Below are 11,581 nucleotides of genomic sequence, written 5' to 3'. Positions count from 1 at the left end.
AATGGCAGTTTCAAAACATAAAACAAACAAAATCATTTGCCCTACATCCAGATGATTACAAATGTGTAATTTATTCATAGCAAGTTCATGTTTCCTTCAAAGTAGACCATAAAAGGTTTTTAAAAATATTTACAGAAGGGAGTGTTTCCAGCATAGTGCAGGATATGTCCACATTTTAAAAGTAAATTTAAACCAACACAGGACTTTAGAACAGTCGAAAACAAACACAGCACAACACAAACTTTTCACGCACGCTACACACAAGCCGCCATCTTGGAGATCATCTTTGCCATACTACTTTAAAGTAACGTTAAAGCATGGTACTTTTGAATGGAACATGTTTTCTAAACATATCTTAAAGGAATAGTTCACCCAAAAATTTTAATTTGGTGAAAATTTACTCTCAATTTACACTTAGGCCGTCCGAGATGTAGTTGAGTTTGTTTCTTCATTTGGAGAAATTTAGCATTACATCACCTGCTCACCAGCGGATCCTCAGTGAATGGGTGCTGACAGAATGAGTTCAAACAACTGATAAAAAACATCACAATAATCTACAAGTATAATGTAATGTAACCTCAAAGAGTTGCTTGTGGCTAAAATACTGGTCCTCTATCCATATTATTAATTTCTCCATTGAAAAAGCAATCTTGTCTGATTTAGGAGAGAAATATGCACTGATCAAGCACTGTTTACAAGTGAAAACGGTCAACATTTAAATTTTTAGGTGAACCATCCCTTCAATTATTGTATTGTAAACAATCCATTTCCAATCCATTTGATCTTCTCTGTGGTGACATATGGACTTCTCCAATGATTTTGTCCCCATAATCCCCACATTTTTCTTAAAATCATCTGCAAGCTCATATTTAGATATGCCTCTATCCAATCAACAACCAATGGGTTGAACAAAGACCCCGGCTTACATTTTTGTCTTTTTCGATGATCCGTTTTATTTGGATATGTCACAATACAGAAGAAATGATCCGATGCTATTTACATTACATTGTGAATTTAAAGCAATTGTCAAATTGACTTATGCTCTATATTCTGAGTCTTCTGAAGTGCAGTAGAATTACAGTAGATTGCAGTAGAAGTTTCTTCTTTTGTGTTTCACAGAACAACGAATGTCAAACCAGTTTTAAAAGACATGAGGGGAAGTAAATAATGACAGAACTTCCAATTTTGGGTGAACCTTTCTTTCTCCGTTCATCAGAAAGAAATATGTCCTGAGGGGCCTTTTTTTACCCCCCTCACATGAGTGTCTCTGTCAGTGGTGCATGATGAAAGACAAATGAAGGTTTGATCATCATTATTCAAAATCTCCTTTCACTTCCTCACAGAAGCCCCCACTCCCCCATCAACCCCCAGCGCAATAACCCTCCAGGAGCCCTTGATCCCTACGACTAGAAATCATAAGGGCAATTTCAGGGACAGCATCATAATTCAATTTCCCCTCATCCTGCTTGATGCGGAGGTCGATGCATTCAATTAGGGGATGACAAAAATTGCAGTCACTCCGGAGGGCAAGTCACATACCTCGGGAAATAAAAAGCAACATCATCAACAGGTCAGTCGACTAGACTGGGGAATGGCTAAAGAGGAAGGACAGAGTTCTGCACCAGCTGAGCTGAACGCATTGAGCAGCACTGCACCGTGTTTACAGGACAGCACTGGGTTCATTCAAACGTAATTGAAAAACATGTAAATGGGTTTGAGAAATAAATGCTGTTAGTAGGCGTAATGCGAACAAGGTCTTGTTTGGCTCATGCACAGCAGTTTGGCATATGTGAGAATTCCCTCACTTGAATGAATTGAATGCAGATGCTCTCAGTGAGAGAAGTGTGGATTCACACAAAGTCTATCATAGTCAGTGTTGGGAACATTACTTTAAAAAAAGTAATTAGTTGTAGTTACTAGTTACTTCTCGCAAATAGTAACTGAGTTAGTAACTAAGTAACATCATTATAAAAGTAACTAATTACCAGTGAAAGTAACTTACTTAACTATGTCAAATAACTTGGATGCCCCCAATATTAAATACGTTAAATGAATGAAATGGACACTAAACAGTATAAATTATTATTATAAAACATTGTACACTAATCTACACTATTTTAATGTTTATGTGGGACAATGTGAGAGATACCTATCAAATTCAGTTGATTATTGTATATATTATCAACCCTCTATGGACACCTTGGCAATATAATCTCCATTGGCTTGTATTTTTTTATTTATTTTTTTGTTTACTCACCAGACTAATATTAATTATCTGATATCTGAAATACATATAAGCTTATGTCTGTAAAATGGCACAGTTTTTTTTTTTTATATATCTCACACTTAGCAACAGTCAGTCATTTGTCATTTAGTGTTTCTTTAAAAAAGGGATAAAATTAAAATAATACTGATAAGATAAAACCACTACGAATTCTTCTACTAAAAACAATATAAAACGCACTAAGGATTAATGAGCTGCTGGGTTCATGAATATTAATTACGTTGTCTGCGTTCGCTTGAATTGATTTGCTGAAATCAAAACAGGGACAATAATAGGTGAGCGCCAGCCAATGAGATTGTCGTTTGCACATTAGTTCCGCCCACTACCAGAGAAAAGGAACTCAGTGATTTTGTTAGGAAAATGCAACAAAGAATATCGTTTACATGTAGCGCGTCAATTCTGCATGTTATGAAAGAGTCTCTCGCTCTGCGTCTTTCTTTGCGTGTGTGGGAGACAAAGCGACGGTGAGATGTGCGCCTTCACACTAGAGTTTACGGTAGCCTACATGAAATACAGGTAGCCCCCTAGCCCACACTGCGCATCCATTAAGATGAACTGAAAAATAAAATTAACTAAATAGTAAATTATAGTAACGCCGCGTTTTATTGTCTGTAACGGCATTCGTTTGATTACTCATTACTGAAAAAATAACGCCGTTTATTTATAACGCCGTTATTCCCATCACTGATCATAGTACTGTAACCATAAAGTACATGGTAGCTAGCTTGGTGGTAAATCAAATGTTTTATATAAGCATTTTGATAATGCAGTTGAATAATGACAGGCAGATGTAATCAAAGGTACATCTGAATTACAATATACAATTCTATGAATTATGTGCAGGGCTATATTTTTAATGTCATGAGATGTCATAACATTAAATGAATTCAGATTGAATGATTCCACTCAAAATTAATAAACTATATGATGATGGCAATACTTGAAATGTATGTCTACTTCACAGAATAATTAAATATAAAATCTGTAAATTAAAATGATTGTTAAATGAAATAAAAACACTAGCAACAACATCATAATTCTGAGGGGGGAGATCTCACTTAGGAAAAAAAAAGATGTATATACTGTGTGTGTGTGTGTGTGTGTGTGTATGTATATATATGTATACACAACATAAAATCATAGATTTCTATTATTACTATGACAAATAATTAATCTATCCACAAAAATGTTTAGATGAGAAAAAAAAAAAAACAGTAAGTGTTTTGAGAGGAGATTTAGTAAAAATGTGTTAATGTCACTAAATGGGTGCGCTCTGGAGGCCTTCAGGGACAGGGTGACCGGACGGAAGGCCTCCAGGGCAGCGCCGTTCCGGGAGACCATGGAAGGTGAAGGGACTCGGGCGGCCATGGCGGATCTGGGGATTTAGGAGGCCATGGCGGGGCCCTACTACCCTTCCCTCCTTGGGGAAAGTAGGGGCTTGATCGGGCAGTCGCACTGGAGGGGTCGGCACTGGAGGGCACTCTGGTGGAGCGGGCACCTGATGACGCTCAGGAGGAGCGGGCTCTGGTGGGTGCTTGCAAGGAGCAGGATCTGGGGTGAGGACGGTAGCCGAGAACACCGGGGGTAGCGCCATATCCATGAGCGCTGGGGTAGGAGTTGGCGGGCTTGACAGCAGAGAGGCCGGCGGGCTTGAGTGAGCTGCGGATGGCGGCGGGCTTGAGGGAGCCGCAGACGGCGGACTTGGGAGAGCTGCGGACAGCGGGCTTGAGAGATCCACGGATATCAGGCTTGCATTCCCCGAAGACGGCGGCTTGGGGCTGAGGACGCTGGTGGAGCTTAGGAGGATATGGGGGTGTTTGGAGTTGGGCAGGCGGTAGGAGCCGTTGGAGAGGTATGTGGGCGTTCTCGGTGTGGGGTGAGCTGGGGAGACGCAAGACGAGGCTTGGGAATTTCCCTTACTTCCTCAATCTCGAAATCGGAATCATTAAGGAAAAGGATGAGGTTAATAAGCTCGATCAGGGGAAAATCACTAAAAGGAAGATCGCAGCATATAGTATTGTCATCCAATCCCAGCTAGAAGCACATACCTAGAGCGGCGTCGTGCCAGCTCACCCGGTTAGAGAGCTCGAGAAACTCCTCCACATATTGCTCCAACCTCAGACCGCCTTGCCGCAAACCCCACAGCGCGTCCTCAGCTGCAGTCATCTTTTTAGGTCGACTGTTCTGTCAAGGTGCTCCATGCACAGAATGAGGAGGCACGGAGATCAACTTCAATATGATAGTCTTTAATGACTTCAAAAGGCAAGAAACGCAGGTACACCCATCTGGATGACATTTAACAGTCGACGCAAGAGACATGGAAACACAGGGCTTAAATACAGAGGAGTAAATTAGATAATTAAACACACACACACCTGGAGACACTCACTAATAACCAAAACGGGGACAGGAACAGGAACTAACCAAATAAGGGCATGGAGAACAAGACACAAGACAGAACAAGACTGACTATATATATATATATATATATATATATATATATATATATATATATATATATCTCACACAGGTCACAAAATAAGCTTGAGGACCCACGTTTTACTGTATTTTGTGTTCATTAAATATCAGCAGGTAGGAGCGATATTCAGTCTTGATTACACAAGTCATTTACATCACTTTCTTCTTCTGAGCTTTAATAATTAAGTATCTGTGGTTACACAGAAAGAACAGGAGAAAAAGCAGGGCAAGCCAAAAAATGGCAAAGAAGTATCATCTATTTATACAATCCCCATGTCAGGACGGTGGTGGAAATGATCAAAGGCTATACATAACTTCCTTCTGGACGTGAGAATCCAACAGAGATTTGAAACTGCACCATTTCTAAAGACAGAGCAGTCATCGAGTTCGCTGAGCTCTAAACTTTTAGCTTCTTACTTTTTATGTCAAGAACAAAAGCAAGGGAGAGCTGATTTAAATAAGGATATTAAACACACTAAAAGTGTCAGACTGTAGCATATGGCAGCTTCATGCTGGGCACATGAAACGCTGTCTGGTGTTGAGCCTCTGATCTTTCAACCTGAGGCTAAGATCTTCCTAATGGACCAAAAACTTCTGAGGATTCTATGATGCCATTATATCCATTACTTCTTGATGTGTAGGGAGTGTTTAACAAATAGTAAAGCATTTAAAATCAAGACTGTGTTTTGGCTGTATATCAGCATGATGTGATTCAATCGTAGGCTTTCATACAGCAGTTCGATAAACAATAATGTAATATTGAGTGACTTACATTTTAGACACAATATTGCCAGTGACTTTGTGTTTTTCTTCACCAACAAAAATAGCTTTAAACCAAGGCACAGCAAAACTGAGGCAACATCAAGTAGGCCTTTCATTCCTAAATTAGCCTACTTGTTTTGAATGAATTGGTTGAACGAATGGCTCAGTCATTCACTCAGAGATTCACTTGTCTTCATTGCTTAGAACAAATTGGTTGAATGATTCAATGACTTATTCATAAAGACAGACTTGTTTAGTTTCTAAATGAATCGTTGTTGTTGAGCAAATTGGTTGAATGTATGGCTCAGTGTATAAAATATGATAGTATTGTACAATTACAATAGAATATATACTGTTTATATATGCTGTTGATTCAGTTTATAGCATCTTCACACATTCTATAAAACATAAAAAAAGCTTTATTCATACTTTTTAGCATTCAAAAAAGGACATCACCATCATTATGACTTCCCATAAACTCAGGAAAGGACACTAGTAGATAAGAAGATTGATTCAAATAGTTAAAATGCTTAACAAGCAACTAACCCTAAACCAAACCCCATTCTTAATTAATTTAATAATTAATATTAATCTGTATTTAACAGTAGAATTACATCTAAATAAAGACACCTTAAAATAATATATAACCTAAATAATTAATAAATAAGAAACTTGATCTGAAAGAAATAGATGCACAGTTACCACCAAAATAATTTGGGCACTAGACTCACTTCAGTGTCTTTGCATTATACAGTAAATCACAACATTTTAAACTAATGTAATATGTTTTAAAGAAAGTTCAAGCATACAGTTTTTATGAAAAAAACAAACAAAAAAAAAACATTTTACAAAGTGAAGTGTGTAAAGCTTTTAGAACAAATCAATATGGTGTTCAAAACGAAGACAAATGTTAAATGTGAGGTCATGCTACACATAATGCTCTATTTTTTCCATTCATTCAAATAAGAACACCGCAGAACAGAAGCAAAATTTCATCTCTGGATGTGTACTGAAGTTCAAGCTTGTTGAACTCTGACCTGTAAAATTACACTGAAGAAAAATGAAAAAAAAATAAATAAATAAACTAATGACATTTCTAAAATACCTCTTTACTCAGTAGAAAAAAAAGCCAACAATACCAAGATTCCTGTAAGAAGAATGGCTGAGTGAAAATAAAATGCAAACTCATGGGGCACGCACAGGTGACTGTATAAAGCAACATATATTTTTCACACAAAGCCCACAGACATTTGTGTGTAAATATGTTCTCACATCTGAATATTGCAGGGCTTTGGGAACAAAGGGGAGCTCAACAGGCTTCTAAACTTCGTCTTTGTGTAGAAATGAGAGAGAGAGAGAGCATGTCTTCTACATTTAATCCTTTCACACTCAGTCTGCTACATAATCTGTACAATGATAAACCATACGTTTCAAATGATATATACCGTATGAGACACATCCAGAGGTAAATGAGCCGTGAGGTGTTTTTAAATTAGGAGTCCCTTTAAATATAGGCAAATGGATTTGATTTGATTTATGTGAAATTAGGTGAAACTGATCTGAAAGTAGCATACTTCGTATGATTGGTAGATGAAAGTGTTATGAAATTACCCAAAATATTTCATAAACAAGCATGTAAGTAGGGGATGTGAAGTATAACTTTGTGAATGACAGTTCCACTAAACGGAATTCTGTTCCAATTTTGTGGAAAATCTGCGGAGCTTTTCTCTTGGTGCAGATTTTGTGTGGGCCTGAGCATTAATTACGATTTTGTATGGGAGTGACAATAATAAACAATCTGACTTTCAAAGTCTGGAACATGTCGCCTAAAAAAACAACAACAAACAAAAAAAAAAAAACACTTCCCATCCCATTTATAGGAGGAAATGTTAAAATACATTAGAGAGAACTTAATCTGAAATAATGGTGCATGATAATATCATTTATACTACAATGACAATGTCACAATGATGAAGATGGAATGTCAGAGACAAAATAAAAGCATCTTTCAATCTCAAAGCACTCAGCAGAACGATACTTCTAAAAATCTTCTGCCCTTGAGCTCAAGTGCTGCTTTCTGATCTGATTTTTAAGTACCTTTGTTGCTATAAATGAACTGAGTAAACAGAATGAACATAAAGAGAATGACTTCTTCAACCTAGTGACTGAAAACTGTGATCAAATATCTGTGGGACATAAACAGAACAAGGCTGACTGGAAAAATTCACAGATTTAGATATGCAACAAACTATCCTCGTTTTAAATCCCTTATTGATAGTTTTCACGTGACGTCAGACTCTGGCGGGCAAAACTAAGCTTTGCTCCACTGACCGCCAGTTATTTTTACGCAGATTGCATTAAGTAATAATGTAGTAAAACGTAGATATTAAAAGGCGAAATTCAGTATACACCTTATTGATGATGTATATTTTGTACAAGAAAGCAGATGAAGCCAGAATATAAATGCAACGTGCAAAATTTCACGTTAAATGGTTTCCCATAGAAAACCATTAGAAGGAAAACACTGAACCATATTCCGATCTCATCTGCTTGCCTATGTAAACTATGCATCATTAACTATAGAGATTACTGAATTTGATATTTTAATATTACTGTTTTAAATATATTAAGGCACTTTTAAGTGTTTTTACAACATTTTGTTGCACTGTTTAATGATTGAAATATTGCCGCGGGTGTCTAATATGGATTGAAAATGCCCAAAACTTGCGTTTTGTTCACGTACCTTTGTTTTATTCTTTTGAGAGGTGATCTAAATATTTGTGGCTGTGAAACATGGAAAATTGACATGGTCACGTGACTGAAAGCTATGAATATTTTGTCCACCCAAAAATGAAAATTGGCATTGTTTACTCACCCTCATGTCATTTCAAACTTGTATGCTTTTCTTTTTTTGTCTGCTGAACACAAAATAGCATGTTTTGAAGAATGTTAACCAAACAGTTTTGGTTCTCATAGACTTCCATTATATGGACAATAGACCTTAATCAGGATAGCACCATACTGAATTTATAAAACCAATGAAATTGAGGCAGTGAGGGTCAGAAGTACAATATGTTCGATTGTACTGTTGTTTAACAGCAAACTGATTTGTTCAGCTGATGAAAGGTCTTTAAAAAAAAAAAAAAAAAAAACTTGTATATAAAAATGCCATTAAACATTTTCATGAATTTTGAGCCTCATTTCCATCTGGGTTAAATTCAGTATGGTATCTAACCTGATCAAGGTCTATGGGAACCAAAATGTTCTTTTGTGTTCCACAGAATGAATAAAGTCATACAGGTTTTGAATGACACGATAACATAATTTTCATTTTTGGGTGGACAATCTCTTTTATTCCTAAATAATACAAAATTGGTTCTATTATTCAGGAAGACTGTGTTTCCAAGGAAACCAAATGTTCATAAAAGTTTGAAAACCCTCTAAACTTAAGGTACATTTTCAACTCCCTACTGTATGAATCCCAATAATTCTCATGCATTCTGACTCAGGGCAGCAGGAACTGAGGATCTGCCAGTGAGCAGAATGTGAATCCTAATGGATAACTTTCTCCAGATATTATAGACCTCCTTGGTGTTAACGGGACACCTGGGGATTTCGGTTTTCTGTACAAAACGATCAAAGGATGGATAGCATTCTCCCTCCACACCAAAAAGATGAGGTTTTGTGTATATGTTCTCTTTTTCTAATATGGATAATGATTTTCATTGAAATAAATGGAAATCATCCATGAAACAGTTTTGAAACTTTCACATCCCTTTAGATTCAACCCCCTCAGCATAATCCAAGTAAATAAGTTCTTGTGGGGACTGCAATACTCCAAGAGAGGCCTGGAAAATAATATTTGATGGATGCATCAATATTTTGTTGACCTTATAATAGCTAATCAAATTTTATTTCTGTAGGGAGAAAGAAGATAGAATTGGCATCTGAAATGTCTGAAGTCATAAACTTTAATGATTCATACCTTCTGCTTATCTGCTTGTTTTTTTTACTGAAGATGGGAGAATACAGGTATGGAAATGTAAGAATCACGTCAATTTTACAGAGAAAAGTCCATATTTTGGTGGACTAAAGAGAGCTTTCATTTTATAATGAATAGTCTTATTCATGACCTGAATTATTTTGTGACATTATTTTTGAAAATTAATTTAAGAGGCAATCAATCAACCTTTTTTTATTGAACAGTCTGTGTTTTGTGCAATTTGCATGCTGTGGTTAAATGAGAGCGTCCAAGAGAAAAGAAAAGAAAAGAAAAGAAAAGAAAAGAAGAGAAAAGAAAAGAAAAGAAAAGAAAAGAAAAGAAAAGAAAAGAAAAGAAAAGAAAAGAAAAGAAAAGACAAGACAAGACAAGACAAGACAAGACAAGACACTACTCTGGAATTCCAGGCATGTTCTCGGGACTTTATGAATCATCCAGATGTGAGTTTTATCTGTAAACATGAAGCAGACAGTCAGACAAATATTAGTGACAGTACCGTCTGATTTTCCCTTTGGGATCACTGATGTTCCTACAGTATAATACAATTAATCATTCTAAATTACAATCTGAATTACATTCTATTACATTAAATAAATGGCGGCAGTTGAATGGCTCTGATGGGGCAGTGTGGCCCTTGGCTAGACACATTGTTTCAGGTGATTGCCTGCCTAATCTGATTTAATATGCCTGAGAGCGCTCATATTAGCTTCTGTGCTATTCTGTGCCATTACGGCAGATGTGCACCAGGAATCATGTTACGTTAGACATCAAAGATTCTCCGTGACTTGAAAGTGCTACAGCCGAGACCATTACAGATGACCAAAATAATCCTGCTACTGTTAGCTAACGTGTTATCTTTTTTCTTTTTCTTTTGTCTATTGCCTTTGTCATCTTTTTTCCATTATCTGTCCCTGATAAAATGAATACAGAATATCATTTTACAACTCGTTTACTTTTAGAAAGACAAAATGAATGCAGATTAACATGCTGTGATCTGGCACACAGTACACTACCGTTCAAAAGTTTAAGATGCATTCAGTTGATGGAAAGTGTTTATACAAAAATATTAAACATTACAAAGTCTAGAATAATGGCTACAGACAATTCTGCTTTGCCACTTTGCCATCACAGAAGTAAATTACATTTGTAAACATATTAAAATAGAAACCTTAAAGTGTAATATTTTACATAATTAGTATTATTACTTATTTGTGTTTATTTATTATTATTATCATCATCATTTTTTTTCTTTTCTTTTTACTGTACTTTTTATTAAATAAATGCATTTTTGGTGAACATTAAAAAGATAAAAAAAAATAAAAAATAATTACTGGCCCAAATTTTGAGCGGTAGAACTTTTACAGCATTGGCAAACCAGACATATAAAACGACTTTTTAAAACGCAGAAAGCACGTTTATCTACCCTCCATATCTGGATATATGCCCAGGTTTAATGCGGTCCTACATCATTTGATCATCATTTGATAAATTACTGTTGTCATGATCAATAAAAAATGAAAACAAACATCTATTTTTTAAATGTAAACTCTGCAGGCAGTAACAGCACAATATGTATTGCACCAGGTAAACAGTTTTGTGAATAAAGTGCAACATATAATGATAAGCAATTTACATAGAAAGAAGGTGAGTTTGTTCTGGAAAAATAAAAATAAAATAATAATAATGCAAATAAATAAATAAATAACAATGACTTAACTTTACAGGTTAAACTGAATTGCAGGTGGTTTGCAAACACGTCACATTTTGCAGAAAAACCACATGCAGCAGTGACTTAACTGTAAATGCCTCTTTAAAATGAAATCAATACATTTTTTTACCGGAATGAAAACAAGGACGTAAGGGATAGAAGTGCAGCGTGTTCAATGCATTGTACATGTTGTTCAACGACATACTGATTGTTCAGATGACAAAACATATTTTTAGTAGACACGATCTCTATAGAAGAATTCTGCAAGGTGTGATCTGTGAAAAATACATGACATAGGACTGTTATACAGTGTGTGCCATTGTAAAGTCTACCATTCACAGTTCACACT

This window comes from Onychostoma macrolepis, chromosome 01 (assembly GCF_012432095.1).
Source record: "Onychostoma macrolepis isolate SWU-2019 chromosome 01, ASM1243209v1, whole genome shotgun sequence".
Lineage (NCBI taxonomy): Eukaryota > Metazoa > Chordata > Actinopteri > Cypriniformes > Cyprinidae > Onychostoma > Onychostoma macrolepis.
This window is presented reverse-complemented; position numbering follows the sequence as displayed.